Below are 23,522 nucleotides of genomic sequence, written 5' to 3' on the forward strand. Positions count from 1 at the left end.
TTGTGATTAGATGGAATTAGCAATGTAAATAGACAAGCAATTTACCCATTTAAAATGTTTGTGAGAGGGCCACAAAAATACTGATTTGAAGGGGCACATGCACCCAATGTTTATAGCAGCATTATCCACAATAGCCAAACTATGGAGAGAGCCCAAATGTCCATTGACAGATGAATGGATAAATAAGATGTGGTGGATACACACACACACACACACACACACACACACACAGGAATATTACTGAGCCATCAAAATGAAGGAAATCTTGTCATTTGCAAGGATGTGGATGGAGCTAGAATATATTATGCTAAGTGAAATAAGTCAGAGAAAGACAAATACCATAGGATTTCACTCATCTGTGGAATTTAAGAAACAAAACAGATGAACCTATAAGGTAAGGGAAGGAAAAATGAGAGAGGGAAGCAAACCGTAAGAGACTCTTAACTCTGAAGAACAAACTGAGGGTTGCTGGAGGGTGACGATGGGTGAAAGGGATTAAGGAAGGCACTTGTGATGAGCACCGGGTGTTGTATGTAAGTGATGAATCACTAAATTCTACTCCTGAAATCGATTTTACCATATATGTTGACTAGAATTTAAATAAAAAATTGAAATTAAAAAAAAAGTTTGTGGGAGGTGTGTAGAAACTTTAGAAAATTCAGTCAAGTTGAACTCCTGGACTCCCATTCTGAATCTTGGTTTTTAGGAAGTCACTTTTCAATAGGAAAGCCAACTTGTAGCTTCCGTTTCCTGCAGATCTCTTCCAGTTGATATTTGTTCTAATAATTAAAAGAGAATGACTACAGAAAGCTTTTCGTGGAGGCTCAGAAGCCAAAGGGAAATAAAAAGTGGCAAAACATTTTTGAGAATTGTCATAAACTTTAAGGTTGTGGAAGGAAGGGCAGCTTTGTTCTAAAAAGCTTTTTAAAAGAACTGACTTATCAGCTGCCCTTGGATGTATACAGCTCTTATCGGAAACTTGACTTTAAAGAATCTGGGTTGACCAAAGTTAACGCCACTGATGTTACCTCTGGGTGATTTATTTCTTTTTTCCTAGAATTTTGAATGTTTGCATTTGGGGAGTACTCGTTTTGTTTTGCTTTCCTTAGGGAGATAGCAAATAGATTTGGGAAGTTGCTTCTATAAAGTAGCTTTATAAAAGATCGAAATTTATTCTCAGGAGCATTACAACCATTATTTGGTGTTTCAAACCTGGAGACTCAAAGCAACACAAGCAAAGAAAAAGATTTTGTCTGGAAAACATGGATTTGGGATTATTTGGGGCATAGGGAGACAGATCAAATCCCTTTCTGGAGTTCCCCCTAGGATTCCGTAAGAGTAGGGTCAAATGTTATTTTTATATCTATATTTTTATTTGTTAGCAGGACATGGAAAGTGGAATTGATGAGAACTGAAAATGCCCTGATTGGGCACAATTTGACTTATCACCAGAAAACAGTTTTGTCATTATTCAGAATGGATTTTCTAGGAATTCCCCTAGTATGCCCAATTCCAGATGCTTCATAAAAGCCATCATTATAATGACTTAGATGGAAATATGAGTCCTTCATCTGCTGTATTTGGACCCCAGCTGGTAATAGGACTGTGACCTGAGGCAAGCACTTCCAGAAGTACTCAGCGCCACCGGGATAAGTGGCAACAGATATTAGTCTCAGTTGTCATGATGGCAGATGTTCATTCGTCCCCAGCCTGGTGCTATAAGGCGACCACGACCCCTCCTGTGAGATACCTCCCCAGCCTGGAGCTTGAGCCTCCGGATCCCCAGAATCGAAATCCCTACTTTCATCACAAAAAAGGGAACCTGGAAAATATCTTGGGAAATGAGAGTGGGGATAACAAACCTACCATTCCTCAGGACTTTGCCCAACATGCCTCACAGCGGGGTGCATGGACAGTAAAGTCGAACCAGCCTGGGTCACAAGGGGAGTTAAAAGACGGCCAGCAGCTGTTCCCATTTCTCCTGAGGCCAGGGGAGGAAATGGGTTTACTCTGGACTGGGAGGGATTTAGGTTGGTATATGGAAGGATTTCTGACTCAAAGTAATGCTTTCTCATGAGCAGAACAATCACAGTTCCTGCTTCTGTTATTTAAAAACAGCGAATCTGGTGTCTTCCGATGGCAGGTTGGAGACAAGTGGTCCCAGGGGCCCAGAGGCCCATGGAGTGGCTCTTTTTAATATTTCAAAAAGCCTAACAATATAGATGAAACATTTAAATACCAGGACTTGAACAGACAAATAAGAATGTCTTTTGGAAAACCCTTGGACGAAATTCTGTGAGTTCGGCACTATCTCACGTTGGTCAGACACTTGTATTTTAATACATGTTTTCTAGGACTACAAATGAGGGATTGGTAGTCATCTAATTTTTATCATTTGCTTGGTGGTCAAATTCTATCAAAACTTGGATCTCGTAGGAGAGAGATAATAAATTAACAAGAGGCTCTTGGTGGTGGGAGGGCAGGAATCCCATTTCTTTGGAAGGGAAAACAGTGTTAAGACACTGGATGTAGGGTTTGGATACCTCTGGGTTAGAAGCCTGTCTCTATATACTATGCACACGCATTTTTCCTAGCTTTGCTAAGCTTTCCTTTCCTTGCCCTAAAATAATAATAATCAGCTTGCAGACTGTGAATATTACATGAGAAAATACATGCAAACTTGGATGAGAAAATTTCTGGTTCTGAGGAAGATAAAAGCACAGAAATACATTTTCCAGGAAGGAAATCAACAAATCCATGGAGCCATGCAATTAAAGGAGAAATTTTGTTGAGTGGGCTTAAAAATGACACAGTCCTATCGCTGTTGTGTCTTACACATGCACGCATGTCTGTTTGCTTTTCTTCACTACATACATGGAAAGGACCCTTTTGAAAAACAAAAACAAGCAATAAGAACGAAGAATTTTTAAGTGCTTAAGAGTGGTGGCAATTTTATTTATTAATCACTGTTGCGGCCTTCTTGGTTATTGGTAATTTTATTAATGCAGTTTTAATACAGTTGATTATATATCCAGCTCATTTATTATTGAGAGGATCCATGCGTTGTATTCCCTCATTGATTTCTCAAGTCTTAGAACCCACTGGGAAACAAATGGGATGGAGTTCTTAGGTTCCACTCTCTGCGTTTCCCATGTTCCTTTGGTGCCTTGCTAACAGCTCACTCTTACGGAGGAGGGCACCCAGGTCTGTGTGGGACGGAATCCCTTGATGCTTTGCTGCTTCTCTTTCTCTAGTACAGGTAATATTTTGATTTGTCCACCCGGAAGGTTTTGCAGGTGCTGTTCTGACAAGGCTGAATAAGAGCAGAGGCCTCCGCTTCTAGAAAGGGCATATAGGGACTGCCTACATGTGCTGCAGTTCTGGCGGCAGAGAACAATCCAGTGCAGACATCGCTATGGCTCCTCGGTGGGTAGTGTCAGCCTGGTTTCTGGGGAGCATCTTACTTGGAACTCTTCTTTCTTCTTTCCTCCTGGCAATATACCACCATAGCCATCAGCCATATATTTAACCTCTTTTTGAGATTTCTGAACGTGCAAAATTCAAAAGTAGACCCAGATGGTTTAGGTAAGATAGATACAAAATTGTGATGAGTGTCAGTGCATGATAAGACAGATTTATAGTTTTTTTTTTTTAAGTAATAAGAAAACACCTCCAACTTTTTGAAGTAACAAAAAAAAAATGTCTAATCTGGAATGCCAGATGGTCTTTTTTTTCCTTTGAAACAAATCAGAAGAATCATAATGTGCTGCGCACGGTAATAAAGTTTGGATAAGATCATCTTTTGAGGCAAAATTATCTCAAAGGTTAGAGCACTTCTTTGAAAGGAAAAGAGTTGTATGGAAATTATGAACTACATCATGCCCTTGTGTTAGGCCGGAATTCCTGAGAGTCTGAAGTGTTCATCCTCAGAAGTTTATACTTGAAAGATAAACACAAGCTGCGTGTTTTCCCTGTGGGGCTGGCTCAGCCATTAGAAGGCCAACCGTAGACTCAAAGGCCAAGACTGTCAGCCTGCCCAAAGTTCACCTTCCTATTGGGACTTGCCTCAAAATGCAATTAGTAGGACATTGCTAGACTTCTTTTTGGTGTCTGGTTACAGAGTGTGGGGTTGGCCTTGTGTATAGAGGGTGTCAGCAAGAAGACCATACGCTATTTTCTGAAGAGAGCAAAGATCGTTTGTTTGGATCATGCCATAGTTAACATTTAGATACATTTAAATACACTTAACCATAGAGCCCCTAGATGCCCTTTTCCCCCACCAACAGCCATCGACACGCTTCCCAAGACATTGCATGGCCAGTGGCGTGAACTCCCTCCCAGGCCCCTCACTCATGATTTGGAGAGCCTCTGTCATATTTTTTCCCTCTCTGTTTTTTCTCACTTCTGATGTGGATTAAAGTCTGTGCTCACAGCTCTCTCCAATAGTTTAAGGATATTTGATCCTTGAGTATTTATCCATTATTGGCTCTGTTTACCCAAGGGAAAATTAAGTGCAGGGCCTTAGAGCAGCGAGCGCTTTAGTGCTCGGATGCATACGCTGGTCTCTGACAGATGTGGGTCTCTGGGAACAACAGAAGGGTAGCTACGTCATTCACTTGGGAAGCTGCTTGTGCAAACTGATCCTGCAGGTGCCCGGGTGGCGTGGCGCGAGCAGCCCGCAATGCTGAGAAAAATGTCTGGTGCAGGGACGACTCCCGAAATATTATGGTTTTTCACACACATCCCCCAGCCAGCTGGCAGTGGATTCGGAGCGGCGCCTTGTAAGGAAAAATAGTGCTTCTACCAGGTTTTGGTTTTAACTATGTATTTCTGAGCTGTAAAGCTTAACTTCATGTTTTCTATAAAAAGTTTTTTTGTTTTTTGGTTTTTTTTGGTATTTGTTACCAGGTAATCTGATTTCTATAACTACCCAAGTATGGTCCTTTTCTCAGGCTAAAATAGATATTGGACCAGGTGACTTGTGCACGTAGGTGGGGGTGGTGGTACGAGCGTGTGTGTGTGTGTGTGTGGTCTGGTGTGTATTTGAGATGGAAAAAGCCGTTCGGGCAGGTTTTGGTAAAGACTCTTATTTCTGAATTAACTTTTTCTTTTCCGATTTTTGCTGTGATAGGAGCCTCTTGGAAACAAGGTGTCATCTTCGTGAACTTGCCACTTTTCTATCTCCCTGAGTCAGTGTGTGTGAAGGGCAGGCCTGCCCCTCTGCCCTGTAAGGATGTCGAGACCCAGACTATCTTATTCTCCTGAGTGTCCCCTTTACCTAGAATGTACCTGTCGCACTGTGGGTGCTCGTGGGTTCCACAAAGGCACAGTCCTGACCCAGGCAGGTGGCCCCAAACCCTGTGTAAGTGTCTCTGTGTATCTTATTCCAACAAGGGAAGAACCCCTGCAGGGCAGTCATGGCCTCGAGACTTTGTGTGAGCACTTTAGGAAAACTTAATTTTCATCCTGTGTATAAAATTCTTGTTTTCTCATCCACCACCCATTATTGAGACAGCACTGGTTGAAATCACCAGCACCATTTCATCTGATTCAGGCCCCCTCCCAGGACTGTGTGGATAGATGCCATTACCAGCCCCACACCTCATCATGGAGAGCAGTGGTCTTTGAACCAGTCAGCCGGGGTTCATGCCCGGGCTCTGCTGCTCGCTGGCTAACCTCGATGATCTGGCCTCTCTCTAAATCAGCTGTTGGTGTGAGGATTAAATGAGTCAGTCCGTATCATCTGCTTAGAGCGCCTGATGTGTACAACATACCCAGTACTTACCAATTATCACATTTTATTACTGAGTTCCCTGGTAACCTCACTCCTTCTATTCCTACCCAGGGAATGAGGTGAAATCCAAAGGGACCCTGTGAACTTTTCCTTTTCTCTGGTGGTTCAGAATGTGGTACTGTGAGGGGCATGGGGGTCTTCTGTGACCTCAGGTCTCCTCCCCGTTCTACCTGTCCAACCTGTTCTGTCTCCCCGTGGGCCCCGCTCAATGCTGCACCCTGCCTGTCCCCGTTCCTGGCTCTCAGCCTGGATGCCAACCCACGTCTCCACTCACGTGCATGCTGATGCCCATCACCCACTCTACCCTGGGTGGTGTAATTGTATGTGGCCAAAAGGCTCTTTCCACAATTTTAACTTAAAGGACTTGAATCAAATTCCCCTTCAATTGGAGGAAACCAAGGTTTCACTTTTTGAGAATATCGACTGAATGTCTTTTTGCTGAAAGACACAGTTCTCAGTCCCTGGGACACAAGAAAATCGCTGTATTCGTGGGGTTCACATTCTAGCGAGGGAAACAGTTAGCAAATTGATACCTAATTGAGTGCCTGGTGCACCCAGATTTTTGGGGGGGGGTTGCAATGTAGGCACCTTTATAACCTCCATTAGGCATGTTTGGCCCTGTTGGGCCTCCCATGCAAGTAGAGGGCAGGACTGCCTCAATCGTTACTGAGCCCTTTGAAGCAAGCAAAGTAGTCCGGCTGGCTCCTGTTCTTCCTTCCAGGAAGATGTCTGCAGGGCATGCAGAGCTCCGAGGTTGAGTTAGTGCTTGCATAAGGCCGGTTCCTTGTTCCTGGGATGAGAGCAGCTTCTGCAGACAGAGCACCTCCCAACACCAGTGGAACTCACAGGGCCACAGAGAGGCAGCTAAGTACTGCGGTGGTAGGTTCAGGCTTTGGAGGCAGACAGGACAACTCAGTGTTGGGTCTCACCATCCCTTACCGGCAAAACAACCATCCACAAGTTCCTTAATCTCTTTAAGTCTCTGTTTTCTCATCTTCGTAATGGGGGCAATAGAATATTTAGATCTGACAGCTTCGTGAAGATGAAATGAGATGATGCAGACAAGATTTGACACAGAACAAAAGAAACCATAGCTAAGTTTAACATCAGTGAGCTCCTGACTTGGAGCTGGAAAGAGTTACTTACTAAATCAACAAGAGGCCCTCTAGAGACTTCAGATGGAATTTGCCATTAAAGAAAAGAGGGTCTACTAAAGCTTTTGCAGAGAGTACTGCGATAGGAATACTGCGACTCCTTTTGGGCTTCTCACACATGGTGGTAAACTTTCAAACAATAATTTCTCCTACTAATTGATGAGTGGTGCCTGCATTGTGACAACTAAAGCTCTGGAAGTTTGCCCATCTGAAAGCAATTTCAGAGTAGGTGGATCTTTGTTATTTATTACCTTAGTGGCATCGCCAAAGTGTCACAACCATGCCTAAGTCCTTTGCCTGTGTGCTCCAGATTGTCAGTCTTGAGCATTTTCCCTGTGCTCCTTGTGACCCCTGACTCCCACAGCTGGCCCGTCTACACCCATGCATCGCGTCTAATGCAATGGCTGTAACTCCCTGCTTCCTAGTCCAGCCAAGCAAGCAGCTCAGAGTACAAGGGAAAATAGTCTTGTTGCAGAAATAAACCAAAAGCGCCTCAAATTCATTACAAAAAGCAATTTCTGAATTCCAGAACCATATCATTACCAATAAATCACTTGCCACAAAATTCATAAATGATCGTGATGTATCAATGGTTATGAATTGCTGTTTGATCAAGTTCTCCAGTCATGGATTTGTGTAAATCCAAACACATTGAATAAAAGCAAATTAACATTTTCAGCTTTTAAAGAAATAGACACCCACCTACAACTAGCACCTTTTCCCTAAAGTCCTAATTTATGTGATCTTCATTTAATCTGGACTCTGATTAGCATTTGTCCTTCTATTTGGTGGTCATAACCATCAGTAGTGAGCCCAGTGGTGCATGTCACAAAAGTAAATTGGGACAAGATGGGTCTGTGGCTAATCTGAATTAATGTGAAGCTAGTCTTAGCCCCCAAGAACTCAGTAAGTCATTTTCTGGCATTCAAGGCGGGGCTGCTAATGTTTGTCTTATCTGGGCTGCCATGAGATGAGGTGTTGAAGTTGCCCAGGAAACAGCAATATTTCCTTAGGCTTGAGGCTGTCTCTAGGTTGCCCGGGAAAACCAAATATCCTAAGCCTCATTTGAGAATACACGGAGCGGGATGCCTGGGTGGCTCAGTCGGTTAAGCCTCTGCCTTTGGCTCAGGTCCTGAACCCAGGGTCCTTGCTCAGTGGGGAGCCTGTTTCCCCCTCTGCCTGCCATTCCCCCTGCTTGTGCTCTCTCTCTCTCTCTGACAAATAAGTAAATAAAATCTTTTTAAAAAGAGAGAGAGAGAATACAGGGAGCAGGATCAGTCCTTTAAGGAGACGGCGTGCTTAGGAAGCAGACAGGGAACTAGGTTGAGGGGTTCAGAGCAGGTCTTCAGTGATGGTGGGGAGCAAGCATGAAAGGAAAATTGCATAAAGCTGGGAACTAGGAGGGAATGCTGAGCCCAAAGGGCAAAACAATGCCCAGTATTTGACCTGGGGCAAGCTGGGCCACGGGCTTGCAACAGCAGGTGAGTCCCAGTTGCTGAGCGCCAGGACCACTAAGGTACATCCTGGCTGGGATCTCATTAGCCCAGGGGCTATGCTTACAAGCATAGTGGAATTGCTTATTTACTCAATACTGCTCAACTGTGCAATGAAATGCTACATCTTTATTTTTCTAAGCTGATCTAATCTCCATGGGCCCCACCTGCTGGATTGTGGGATGATCAGGAATTTACAATTAAATCCTAAACTCACTCTCTTCCACTGTAATCGTTTCTTTTGAATGACTCAGTCTCTATCAGATAAATATTTCGCTAAGGGAACTGTGTTAGTTTGTCTTCAGATGTGAGAAAGGGCCTTGAGAAAGAACTTGTATTCCTTTTCACAGATGATACTGAAGAAAACATGTAGTTAGGGCATCTCTACAAATGTTGATTTTTCATGACTTCGCTGCTGGCTTCCTTTCTGCTTCCCTTTCCCCCTCTGTAGCTCTCATCCAGTTGTCCTCCCCCAGTGGGCTCCAGAGTTTCCATTTTGCATAAGGGATCATGGGCTGATGCATGAATTCTCTGTACAGAGTAGGCACTCCTCCCAGGAGGACATGCAAAAGAAGGTAACCTAAGTAGATGCATATTTCTTAGGGTAGAATTTTAGGCCCCAACATCCAAAAATGAGGAAGATTTTTTTTCTGCACATGTCAATTGTCATCTGACTTGTCACATGATACAGCTTTGGAATAGCCATACTTATATTTATACAGATAGAAGGACCAAACTGTGTGTCTTCAGAACTGTTATCCTAGGGGGGGCGCCTGGGTGGCTCAGTCGTTAAGCGTCTGCCTTTGGCTCAGGGCATGATCCCAGAGTTCTGGGATCGAGCCCCACATCAGGCTCCTCTGCTGGGAGCCTGCTGCTTCCTCTCCCACTCCCCCTGCTTGTGTTCCCTCTCTCGCTGGCTCTCTCTCTCTCTGTCAAATAAATAAATAAAATCTTTAAAAATAAAAAAAAAGAACTGTTATCCTAGGAGAGCTAACAAAGAGATTAAACATGGGAAGAAATCTTACTTATTTCAGAAAATAATGCCCAAGATTAGTGGCAGAGCACATAGGAAAAGAAGAGGTTCCCGGTTTGAGATAATCAAAGACAACTGATTGATGACGTAGCCGGTGAGTATGGAGAAGTTTTCTTAGTTCAGCAGAGGTGGTCTGACTTCAGTACACTCGGGGTGTCACTACATATGCCAGAGGGCTAAAGAAGGGAGTTGACCTTGAGCTTTCTTTTTTTTTTTTTTTTTTTAAAGATTTTATTTATTTATTCGACAGAGATAGAGACAGCCAGCGAGAGAGGGAACACAAGCAGGGGGAGTGGGAGAGGAAGAAACAGGCTCATATCGGAGGAGCCTGACGTGGGGCTCGATCCCATAACGCCGGGATTACGCCCCGAGCCGAAGGCAGACGCTTAACCGCTGTGCCACCCAGGCGCCCCGACCTTGAGCTTTCTGTTGAAGAGACCAGATCACTCTGCCTGAGCCCCACCAGGGTACATGCCGCTCCCATCAAGGCTCCATCTAAATATGTCTTCATTCTACATGGCATTGCATTTCAGTTAAGGATCAACCCAACGGAACAGATTCAAGGAATCTACTAAGTAGGCCCACTCTCAGGCACAGGAGCCAGTGCAATAGTCATAAGTCGACCCTGGTCTATTCCATCCAAGAAAGCAGCTCAGAGTCCTTCCCTTCTCATCCAATACTTGCCCCCATAGCTAAGGCAAACAAATACCAAAGACGATGCCTACCTAGAATTTCTCTTCTGTCATCAGCATCTTAGAAGTTGAAACTGTCCATTTATGTCAAAGATTGATCTGTGCCTGATCTAGAAACCTGAGTCCTATACTTCTAATATAACATTGGAGAAAAATATAAAAATATTATAATCTAATTTCAGAATTGATATGCCCCAGAAATAGTTGATTGTAGAAATACACAGAACATACTAGAAATACACATTAGAAGTCATATTACCATTTCCCTTAGATCTATGAATGCAGTCACACACCATTCTACAGACAGACGAGTCTTTCCTTTTGTGAAATTGCTTAATTATTCCCTATTAAGTTCGTTCTAATATGTAGTCTCACCAACTCCCTTCTTGCCCAGACTATAACAGCAACCTGCTAATTGATCACCTTGCCTTCAAACAGTGACACTTCTATCACTTAATACAATCAGCATCAATTCATTCCTTTAAAAATATAAATATGGGGGCACCTGGGTGGCTCAGCTGGTTGATCGTCGACACTTGGATTTGGCTCAGGTCATGATCTCACGGTTGTGAGGTCAAGCCCTGTGTCAGGCTCTGTGCTCAGCCTGAAGTCTGCTTCAAATTCTCTCCCTCCCTCCCTCTCCCTCCTGCTCACCACCCCCTAAAATAAAGTAAAATCTGTAAAAAATAAAAAGTAAAAAAATAACACAAAAACATAAATATGGTCATGTTTGCATATCTTAAAAACTTCAATGGAATACGATTATCCACAGCATAAAGTTCAGATTTTTAAACATGGCATGCAAGACCCTTCCTCTCTGGCTTTCACATGCTTCTCTAAAATTACCTCCTGTCACTCACTCATGTCTACTCACATCTCCAAGCATTTCTGTCCTCCTGAGTTATGAGGTCCATGGTTTCCATGCTTTACACCTAGCCTCTGTCTTCAGTTCTTCCTTGAATGCACATGAAGGTCCCAGGTATCCTTCCTCAGTCTAACTTGGTCTCACCTTCACTTCTAGACAGCGCTGAATTCTTTCCTGTCTCCCTTCTCCTATCACCCTGTGTCCTATTGAAGCATTTACCATTCCTTTGAATCTATTGATCAGTGTGCCTGTCTCCTCATGAGCCTTGGCAACTGAAGGGCAGGGATTTTTTCTCTATTATTTTTGTATGCCCCCGGGATAGGATAGAAAGGGTGTTAAATATGTGTTAAATTAACATTAATCATTGAAAGTCTCACAGCCCCAAATTTCTTTAATCCTTTTTTGATCCAAATCTATTGAAATCATAAAATTTTTAAAAAATATTTTATTTATTTGACAGAGAGCACAAGCAGGGTCAGTGGCAGGCAGAGGGAGAGGGGACGGAGAAGCAGACTCCCCGCTGAGCAGGGAGCCCGCCGTGGGACTCCATTCCAGGACCCTGGGATCATGACCTGAGCTGAAGGCAGAAGCTTAACCGACTGAACCACCCAGGTTCCCCTGAAATTATAAAATGGTTTTGAAATATGAATAATCTTAGTGGGTGGCTCTGGATATCTGTCGTTCAACAAAGATGTTATTCTAAACATTCAAAGCCAAAAGTCATTTTCAGTTGGGGAAGGCAAAGGTCATATAACTATTTGGTGGTCAGTTCAAAAGAACTATTGACCACAATGGAGAAAAGCAAAGTCCCAAATACCTATCATATAATATAACCTGTTTATAATGCTGTATAATTGTAGACACAAATCAAAAATATTTATTACCATGTTTGGAAACTATTCTGTTTGCTTTGTTTGTCGTCTTGGCTCCTCAGAAAGTGAACTTGGCCTGTAGGTTGATTCTGAAGAATGAGTTAGAAATGGCCAGGTGGGTGAAGGGGAAGTGCCCTGGAGAGAAAGAACTCACCAGAAAAGGAGGCTAAAGAGAGTCTAGGGAAGGGCCCCCCTGCCTTGTCTGAAGCACAAGGTGTTTGTGGAAGCAGAAGAGAGAAGACTAGAAGGGGACACAGGAGCAGATCGTGGGTGGTCTTATAAACCACATACATTTCAAAGACCACAGAAAGTCCCAGAAGCTTTTTTTTTTCCCCCAAGGAGAGGGAAGTTATCAGACATGCAAAAAGAAGACCTGAAAATAATTCTAGGGGCAGCGTAAATGCTGAAAGAGTACTAAGAACTAGAGGCACTCGGGGAGTCCTTATTCCTGCCGGCATCTGATCTAGGCCCTTTACCCTTGTCACCACATTTCACATTTTCACATCAACCTAGGAGGGAAGTACTGGGGTTTCTTCTTTTCCAAAGCCACGTAAAGAATAAGTAGCAAAGCTGAAGTTGGAACCAAGGTCAGCAGGCACGAGAGTCCACTTGTTTAATCACGTGGCCCTAGTGCCTCCTCAGAAGCTTGAGGATCGGAAACCAGGGGTAAAGAGCTTCGTGAAAAAGCAAAAGCAACATATGGGCCAGAAAAAATAGTCTCTGCCAGCGATAAGGCAAATACAGAGGTAAACGCAAGGCATGCTTAGGAGCTAGAATCCATTAGCTTCGACGGCGCCCAGGAGATCAGGGAGGGGGGCTGTTGAGTACCTGCCGTGGCGCGTGGAGCTGCTCTTGCACACACCGGAGCAGAGGGGCCTGGGTTTGGGGCAGAGGGCGAAGTTTGAGCATGGAGTGGGCTTCAGCTTGTAAAGCTAGTGGTCTCGAGCAGTGCGGCAGAGTGATGGATCCAGAGTTACCAACACGCGGAGAAGGGATCCTTTCAGCTTGAAGCTGACTCAGAGAAGGCAGCTGGGCTCTGACGCGTGTGTCAGTCTTCCCCAGTTGCAAAAGGCAAGAAAGGTCACTGGAGGCATAGGGAGCACAGCGCGCACACGTGGTGTCGGGAAAGCAGGGCGAGCTCCAGGACGCAGCGAGCCTTTGGGCAGGGTGCACAGGGAGCAACAGGGGGTGTGGGCAGGTAAGGCTGGGACAATGAGCAGAAGCCACACTGGGAAGGGCCTCTCCTCTCTGCAGACTGGCCAAAACTATCCTCGTAAGTCCAAGGGTTAGTCAGTGCCCAAGCATGGTGGTACCTTGGAAGCTGAGGCCCACGGGGGTAGGTGAAAGGTGCTGGTGACCTCTAGGGACCCACGAAGGAAGTGAAGGCCTGAGCTGACAGGCTGGCCAACCCCAGAGGGGCTTCTGCCTTGACCAAAGATTCTGCTCTGCACTCCAGCCCCAGAACGTGTCTTGGTGGCAGCTGTCATTGTACACGCTGGTGCGATCCCAACCAAGAAGACGCAGTTGTGGGGGGATCGGTGGACAGGTGGGCTCTATTTCCACTCCCCCCTCCGCACTGTGTCTCTCACAGAGCTGTGCGCGCATGGGCCCTGCTACTGAAGTTAGATCTCATTTATTGAGCAGCTTGTTGTCCCTGGCAAGCCACCCTGCACATTCAATGGCATGTTCTCCCCCCACCCCCGCCCCAGTTCTGCCCTGGGCCTCAGTCCCTCGAGTCTCACTTATGAACCTTGAGAGACTATGGACTCTGGGAAACAAACTGAGGGCTTCAGAGGGGAGAGGGGTGGCGGAATGGGATAGGCCGGTGATGGGTAGTAAGGAGGGCACGTATTGCATGGTGCACTGGGTGTTATACGCAAGTAAATCATGGAACTTTACATCAAAAACTAGGGATGTACTGTATGGTGACTAACATAATATAATAAAAAATTATTATTTAAAAAAAAAAGGAAACTTTCCCTTGTGCTTTCATAGCAAGTGCCCTGTGTCGGCATCCCAGCACGTATCACACAGATTTAATTATCTGTTCGATGATTAGTCTCCTCCCCTGGACTGTGATCTCCTTGTCCCGCTCCCAGCCCCTTATCTCCTTATCAGTTGAGCCCAGAACAGTGCCCAGCACATAGTAGACCCGTTACAGTCCCTTATGGAGAAGGAGTAGTATAGAAGAAAAAGGGAAGCTTATTTACTTACTTAACTTGGAACTTTCTCTCCCTGAAATTATCAACCAAACTTTTCTTCTTTCTTCCTTTTTCCCCCTCATAGTCACAACACCTCCTTGTAGGCTTTGGAAATGCAATCCTTATGGGGCGGTATGCTTGATTACCTTCACAGAGGATCAAGACTGTACTCCTATTCCCATATTTCAAGTGATAATTTTTCTTGATTATGTGTGAAATGTGCTTATCTGTGGAGGCCTGAATCAGTTATGACTGTTCTCGCGGTTCACATCTGCAGGAGGAAGCCCTTTCTTAAGACACAGTGAAGTTCATAATCTGTGAAATCATTTTAGCCCAAGTGAGCTTTTTGTGTCTTTTGTTCGTGGAGATTGTGCGAAATAGGGCACAGATGTTTCAATAGTAACTGTAGCCCCACTGAGAAAAGGAGTTTTTGAGTTGTGTCCTTAAAAATCATTCTTGCACATGTGAGACAAGAGAACGGGTAGAACGGAATGCAGTCACTTAAGAGCTAAGAAAGTAAAACTTCATTCTCTTGAAAAAGCGGAGGGCATTTACAGCTCTTGAATTTGGCCAAACGAACACAGTTTGCTTCCAATCCCAGTGTTCTCAGTGAAAAAGGAACATTGTCCATGGGGTGTATTCCAGAGCATTCATGCCTGATCTGCTACCTGCTATGGGCAGAAAATGTAGGTTCTTGACCCTAATGTATGGACACAAGGAAAGGAGATGCTGACTAGTGCCCTTGGCAGTTTGTTATTAGAAGATGCACATTTTGTCTTGAATGTATAAATCATCTCAGAAGGAGAGAAACAGTGGGCCTCCCACAGGGCATGGCAGCTAAGTTGAATTTTGAGCTTGGGAAGGAATTAGCAGGCCAAGATTGTGTGTGTGTTGGGGGGGTTCTAAACACGTGCAAATGCAGAGAAATGAGAGACCAGGGTGTCGTGTTCTAGAAAGTAGTTCTAAAATGCTGAAACACTGAAAGTAGTCCAGTAGGACTAGAGTATGTGGCAAGGGGGTGGGAGATGAACTTGGAGAGGTAGGCAGAAGCCAGATAAGATAAGGGAGGGCTTGATGTGAGGCCGATAGACTATGCTAATTTTGTAGTGAAGGAGGAGCCAGTTGAAGATTTTAAACAGGTAAGACACATCATTAGGTTTTTATTACAGAAAGATAACTTTGGAAATGGAGTGGGGGCATATATCTAATTGAAGCAAGACCTGAGAAGCAAGACCTGAGAAGACCTGAGAGGATCCCGCACATGTGGGTAAGACATGGGGACAAAGAGATTCTGTGCAGCCTTCTTTGCCACAGCAAAGAATCAGAAACAATCTAAATGTTCATTATTGAGGGATTGAATATATCAAATGCTACAGAGCCACATGAATAAATGTATTAACACAATTAAATAGTATGAATTTGATTTTTATATAGCAACATAGACTGGCCTTACAATAATAATGTGGGACCCCCTCCAAAAAAAGGGCAAAAAATTAAAATTTTAGCATGTTATCATTTATGTAAGTTTAGGAAACACACAGAAAACCACATAACATATGACTACGTGTATGTGTCACACAGAAAACCACATAACATATGACTACGTGTATGTGTGAGTAAAAATTTTAGAATGAGCTGGAGAGCTAGACACCAATGTCATGGTCACGGTTGCCCTCGAAGAAGGCAGGCAAGGAAATAGTGTTGAGTAAAAGTGGTGAATTAAAAAAGGCTTTAGCTTTCTCTGAAATGCAGTATTTCCTTTTTGTTTTCAAAGGAGAATATAGGGTATATTATGTAATTTTTGTAAGGGTATAATTAGGGGAAAAAGTCTGACAGTAAATATCACACAATGTTATAGGTATTAATTCTGAGCTTTAATGGGCATTTGTTAAATTGCATTATATCGTTCTGTACTTGAAAAACGAATTCTCTCAAGTTAAAAAGTGTGTTTGTATGTAAGAGCAGTGGCCAGAGATGTGTGAGTGCCAGTGGAGTGTGATGACTGTAAAACCAAGAGAAATGGAGGTTCAAGAAGAATTGTCCACAGGGTCAAGATGGGAACTAACAGGGTTGAGTCATTTCATGATTCAGCAGGTCACTGGTGGCCTCGACAGGGATGATTTCAGCACAGTGGTATGAGTGGTAGTCATATGGCAGTTGGTTGAGAAAATGAGTGGAAGATGAAGAAGAGGTGACAGTGAGTTCTATCTGTTTCCAGAAGCTTGACCATAAAAGGGAAGAAATAGGTGGCTGGTACCTAGAGGAGGATATAGGCTTAAGGAAGGGGGTTGTTATCTTTAAGACTAGGGGAACTTGACACTGCTTATCTGAAAGATAAAATATATCAAAGAGGAGAGGTTGAAGAGACATGAGTGAGAGGAGAAGACCAGTGGGGCTGAGGTCAGGAGAAGGAAGGAAGGAACAAAACTTTGGCGTGAAGGTGGGAGCCTTTCTGAGGAGTGGAAGTTGAGGGGAGTAAGCAGAAACTCAGGGTTGTGGGGAGGGAAGGAGGGAATGATTTTGAGGAAGTTCAGATCAACAGCTGCACATTTTTTTTAATTTTTTATTATTTTTTAATTTTTTTTATTTTTTTTATTATATTATGTTAATCACCATACAGTACATCCCCGGATTCCGATGTAAAGTTTGATGCTTCATTAGTTGCGTATAACACCCAGTGCACCATGCAATACGTGCCCTCCTTACTACCCATCACCAGTCTATCCCATTCCCCCACCCCCTCCCCTCTGAAGTCTTCAGTTTGTTTCTCATAGTCCATAGTCTCTCATGTTTCATTCCCCCTTCTGATTACCCCCCCTTTCTTTATCCCTTTCTTCCCCTACCGATCATCCTAGTTCTTATGTTCCATAGATGAGAGAAATCATATGATAATTGTCTTTCTCTGCTTGACTTATTTCACTTAGCATTATCTCCTCCAGTGCCGTCCATGTTGCAGCAAATGTTGAGAATTCGTTCTTTCTGATAGCTGAGTAATATTCCATTGTATATATGGACCACAGCTTCTTAATCCAGTCATCTGTTGAAGGGCATCTCGGCTCCTTCCATGATTTGGCTATTGTGGACAATGCAGCTATGAACATTGGGGTGCATATGGCCCTTCTCTTTACTACGTCTGTATCTTTGGGGTAAACACCCAGTAGTGCAATGGCTGGGTCATAGGGTAGTTCAATTTTTAACTTTTTAAGGGACCTCCACACTGTTTTCCAGAGTGGCTGTACCAACTTGCATTCCCACCAACAATGTAGGAGGGATCCCCTTTCTCCACATCCTCTCCAACAATTGTTGTTTCTTGCCTTGTCTATCTTTGCCATTCTAACTGGCGTAAGGTGGTATCTCAGTGTGGTTTTGATTTGAATTTCCCTGATGGCTAATGATTTTGAACATTTTTTCATGTGTCTGTTAGCCATTTGTATGTCTTCATTGGAAAAGTGTCTGTTCATATCTTCTGCCCATTTTATGATTTGTTTATTTGTTTCTCGTGTATTGAGTTTGAGAAGTTCTTTGTAGATCTTGGATACCAGTCCTTTATCTGTAGTGTCCTTTGCAAATATATTCTCCCATTCCGTGGGCTGTCTCTTAGTTTTTTTGACTGTTTCCTTGGCTGAACAGCTGCACATTTTTTTAATCAAAATGCTAACTATAATTCTGCCATTTCTGAATATCATCACTTACATACAAAAAGTATTTAAAAATATATACTTTTGTGTATATAGATAACTGTGCAACTGTTTATCTTCTTCACGTTGGAAGAAATGATCAAAGGTACTAAAAATATTCTTCTGGCAATGAGATCAATTTTGGTTTCTGTAAGTATAGTGAATATTAGAAAGAAAAATAAACTACCAAGTAACAAATAGAAATATGTTTTTAAATGAAGCTCTTGCCCTTAGATGGTGGAGGATACTCTGCACTGATCCATTATGTAGGGTGCAAACATACTTGCCAATACTGTCTCCCCACTTCATTCATTCAAGAACACTGTTGGAGCTCCTAGTATCAGAACTTCTTATAACTTGATTGTAACTTAAAACCCACAAGATCACAGAATCCCAGGATCAGAAGAAACATTGAATGGCTTTTACTAATCTACTTTAGCTTCCAATCCATAGGATGGATCCTCACTGTCCAAAGAAAAGCTGGAGGGATATTAGGACCACAGTGAGGGAATAAGGAACCAACCACATTTTCTTCTTTCTCTAGCTGAGGCACTCATGTATGACTTATTGCCCACTGATGAACATGCCAAGAGCAGCAGTGAAAATATATTTCTTCCCATTCAGCCAATAGTGGCTGAGCATATGTTTGTTGAATAAATACAAAGTTATTAGGAAACGGTCACCTCCTTTGCCAGCCAAGAGCTTCCAATAGAATGAGAGAGAAAAATCCCCAGAAATCCAATAAGACCCACAAATACCCAGGGTCCAAGGTAGAGCACAACTAGTTTTATAGACAGACAGCCACAGTTCTTTGTCCTTGGACGTATACATTGCTCCAGAGATTTATACTTGACAGGGATCATCCCATTGGGGAATCAGGAAGTCTTTGACGAGGAAGTGGAATTTGAGTTGGATTTTAAAGGACGGATATGTTTGGACATGAAAACTGGTGGGAAATGGGCATCCCGGGGAGCTTGAAGAGAGGAACAAAGTCACGGGCCACCCAGGCACAGGGCAGGTCTGGGAGCAGAGAAGGTTTTAGCTGCTTCTCTAAAGCACGTGACGAGCTGTGATCAGAGAAAATGCAGGAGACGGCGTTGCGGAAGCCTGGGGGACCTGGGCTTTATTCAGGAAACTGAAGCAATACCTATGCCCTTTATTTTGTCTAGATGCTTTGTTTCATATGCTTTATTCTTTCTCAACAAAAAAGGGAGGTAAATTGCCTTATTCAAATTTTATTTCCCCCTTATTGGCTAGATCACCATTAGGAAAGTGGCCACTGATTTCACTACACTCTTTGTTGAGGGAGGAGGGGGTATAAATAATGGTCATCCGTCAGCAAGGTAAATGATAAAGCTTTGCTCGTAGTGGTCTGATGTCTGCAGATAAGAGTGGCGTTCATACCCTTACCCACCTCCTTCACACTCGGTCCCAGCAGCTATACATGCACAATAAAACTTCTTAAATAATTAAGAATTCATTGAGCAGCTTATTTGTGCTAAATTTGACTATCCTATTATTGGTTATTGTTCTCGATTTTCATTCACCAACTCTTCCCTTCTCGAAGAGAGAATTTCTTCTGGTTGGTGTTTCATAATTTTTTTCTGTTTCTGAAGTCTCTAAGAACCACCCTGAATTAACAGATGTATTAACAGTACGTGACATGACAATACACTCAGATTGGAAATTTTAACAATTTGAGGATAAACTTAACAGAGATGCACCACAGTGAATCACAGATTTTTTTTTTTTTTAAGCACAAAAGAAAAGGCCAAAAGCCAAGATTTTTTGGAGACCTACAGAGCTAGTCCTGTCTCTGTGGATGTTCTGTGGAGTTTTGGTTGTTTGAGTTACTATTTCAGTTGTCTTTCTACTGAAGAGGTGTTTTATTAATTAGCTAGTGAATGACTGAAAGCTTTACAGAGATTTAGGGTGTTTGGAGTATCATTTTTGTCACTAAGATCATCTAATGCATATATTCTTAGAAAGCTCCCAGGTGAAGAAAGCCACATGAAGGCTGATGATAATGTGTTACAGTTGAGTACCAACCCCACTAGGGAATGAGTGTGCTTCGATTCTCCCTGACTACCTAACAGCTGTGTTAGTTTCCTGTTAAAACACTGTATGTCTGTGATCTTGAAAACGGGGCAGGAGGAGGGGGTCAGGCAAGGTAGAACTTGTGAGAGCAACAAAATCTTCATTTAAGGGATGTTTAACATTAGCCCAAAATTTCATAAAATAATTGGACCCCAAAACTTGAGGGTAAAAAGGAAGAGCAAATCAGTCAAATTTTCAGCTAAAAAGTTATAAGGTTATATAACCTATGATTGTTTACTTATATATAAAGAACTACATTTTTGATACATTGGTTAACTTCATCCAAGACCCTAACTAAATTGTTCTCCCAGACAAATTGCACTGTTTTTAGCAGATCTGTTGGTTTAGAGAATCAGAAGTTGATGGCAAATTACTCTTTTACTTGGAAAGATTTTTCATGTTATATTATTACAGAGACAATCTGGGTAGATTGCAAATTTGAAAATTTTTCTGATGGTTTTGACATATTTGATAAAAAGCATTTTATCATTTTTTCATAGAAGTTATTAAAGTTAAAGGCTAATTAGTTAAGAAGGTGGAGGTGTTTCTTGAATTTCGAATCACTTTTGGGGGAGGGAAGGAACAAAGGTTGCAAAGCCAGGTGCTGTTGTGCACAAAAGCACCATCTAGTGACCAAAGTGAGTAACTGCATGTACACAATAATAAAGGGAGAACTCATTAAAGCACCAGGCATAGTAACTGGCTCGCTTTTGTTCACTCTTCCCAGTGTCAGTGATATTGTCAAATGAAAATAAATTAGTAATATGTAATTAGTTTCAAGCCCTATCTTTATCTCCTTTCAGTAGATCCTTAGGGTTTAATATTTTTATGCATTTTCCCCTTTTTGGTATTGGCTGTTTCAAAATGACCCGATAATCATATTAAGTTGTTAATGACTAATAACTGACCTCAACTCTTCTCCTCCCAGGATGTATTTAAATTTTGAAAGGCAACGCTCTATGAACAATAGAGGGATCTTGGGTATTAACTAGACTTACTGCAGTGATCATGTCACAATATATACATATATCAAATCATGTACACCTGCAGCTAATATATGTCAATTATATTTCAATAAAAAGAGAGATCTTATGGGTTAGTAGGTCTTAAGATATTTTTGAGAAAGGAAAACTCCTCAACAATTTAAAATAATTGACCAACTTTTAACAGCACAAATTTTTCCGATTGGATAACACGGCCATTAGAAAACCACTTGGAAACATCACCAACGCATTAAAATTGCTGGCTATTCGTACTTCCCTATTGTTTAGGTGGGCAGCACGCGTAAAGCAAAACACCACAGAGTTAGGTTGATACACATTGACGTCATGTGTTATTTTTTTTCTTATGTGATACCACGATTTTTGGTTGTCACTTTATATCCAAAATATAGCTTACTAAAAGCTGGTGCCTCTTATGAAGAAGAAACAGATTTCCTGAGAATATATCCAGGTAAGTGTATTACAATTTTTTTTCAGGCCTGGACTTTCATTCCCTGTCCACTGTGCAACCTGCCTATTCAGCATGTCCCTATGTGCTTCTATGGCACAAAGCATCATTTTTATCATCAGGGGGCATCCCTACTATTGTTAAGAAAATAGTGTCCACAAACTAAATGCCCAACAACAGTAAAATGATTTTTAAAAAATAGCATATCTCTATGCTGGACTAATTTATAGCCAGCAAAAACAAATTGTCTAAGAATATTGAATGACATCGAAAGATGCTTCTGACATATTTTGATAAGATTTTCTATGCCTTCATAACTATATTTTAGTTTGCTCTCAAGTTTGAAAAAAGTAAAAGGATTTTTTACATCCCTAGAAAAAATAATGGAACACTAATGTCATTATTAGTCATGGTCATCTGTGGATGTTGGGACAAGGGGATAAGTTTTCATTTCCTATTTATTCTCACTTGTCTCTTTAAAAATGTCAACTCCTGTTTTTGCCAGATTGTATTAATGTTCTCAATTATTTGTCCATCTCTGTAGTCTCACACTTCATGTAATTTTGTAGCTCCCCAATTAAAAGGAATACTTTCACCACCCCTTATATTTGAGTTCACACTTGTGACTTGCTTTGGTCAACAGAATGTTAGCAAGCGTGCCATGAGCAAAGGCCTGAAAAGTGGTGCTGTGGTTGGGCTTGCCCTCGGGCGCCTCCACCAACTCCATGAGATGACAGGCTGAAGCTAGCCTGCTGGTCCCAGGAGGAGGAAGAAGCACGCCTGGAGTAGGGCCAAGCAGAGCCGAGCCCAGCTGACCCCTGCCTGCCTGCGCATCTTCGTCTGAGATTTCTGTGGTTGATGGTAATGCAACACTATTGTAGCAATAGCTACACAATTCACTTGTATCTACAAGGAAAAATCTACACATGCGATTCAAACAAGTAGGTGGCCAGTGTAACTGCAGAGTAGACCCAAGGATGGGACAGATGTCTCCTCACTGCTAAACAGGTGCAATAATGCTCATTCTCGCGCCTTCCTTCTTTATGTTGTCTCCTTAGAGAATGAGATCTTAAACACTGAAATCTGTAGTCCAGGTAAGACATTGCAAAGACTCTGGGTCAACTCAACTCATTTATGTGCTTTTCCTGGGATTTTCCCTTTGCTTTTCCTTTTAGTCATGAGTACGGAAGTTTCTCAATAATATAATCCTTGTCAAAGGAGTCACTTTGGTATTTTTCAGTTTTCCGTGCTCCAATTTATCTCCCTTCTTTCTCTCTCTGTTCCTCCCTTTTCCTCACCTATGTTTTTCTTTTATTACAACAGTGAAACAACACAAAGGGGCGGCAATTCTAGTGGGTTTTTTTTTCAGGGACCGCGGCTCTGGACCAGCTCCATTTAGTGCAGGACTATCTTACTACATTTTACCCCTACAGGTGTTCATGTTATGTGCCATCCATCCTCAGTGCCTTTATAGACAGTATTTGACTACATTGACCAGCCAGGCTGAGGGCAGCAAATTCAGTCACTGTTGCCCTGTCTCATGCCAATGCCAGTAGGGTTTTAGCGGAGGTGGAGGACTCAGACCTGAGTTCATTCAGTGTGGGCTGTGAGCCATTTCTCTCAGCGACCTGTGGTATTGGGACTGGTCCTAGATCATCAGCAGTGCTGAGGAGCCAACAGTGTCCGTTCAGGCCCTGAGCTAGTCAGTCTGTGGACACTTGATACACAGAGGGAACGAGGAGCCCCTCAGGCTGCGAGGACGGCATGAAGAAGATGGCAACCTCATCATGGGTCTTCAGGCAGGAGGACACCCTCTGGTCTCCTTTGCCCTCCTCCCCACTCAGCGGCAAAAGAGAGTAGATGTAAGGAAGAAGGAGTCCTATCCTACCTCCACTCCAGTCCCCTCCCACCTGTGCTGGCTTGGGAATGAGTAAAGCTTGAAATACGTACAAGGTTCAAGTTAAAAAAAAAAAACTGGAATATATTTGAAGAACTAAAATAAAACATTTAATAAATTGAAGCGACTTACAAAAATGGACTCAGACTGGTATCATTAAGGAAACGTGAAAGCCAGCTGGAATGCAGACTTTGCTAGAACACAGTTGAGAACGGATATTGGAGAACTAACACTACTTAATGCCTAAGCTCCCAGCCAGCTGAAACTGCTTACTCCATCAGCTTCCTCAACTCCCCCA

The sequence above is a fragment of the Ailuropoda melanoleuca genome, chromosome 9, assembly GCF_002007445.2.
Source record: "Ailuropoda melanoleuca isolate Jingjing chromosome 9, ASM200744v2, whole genome shotgun sequence".
In the NCBI taxonomy this organism is placed as follows: Eukaryota; Metazoa; Chordata; class Mammalia; order Carnivora; family Ursidae; genus Ailuropoda; species Ailuropoda melanoleuca.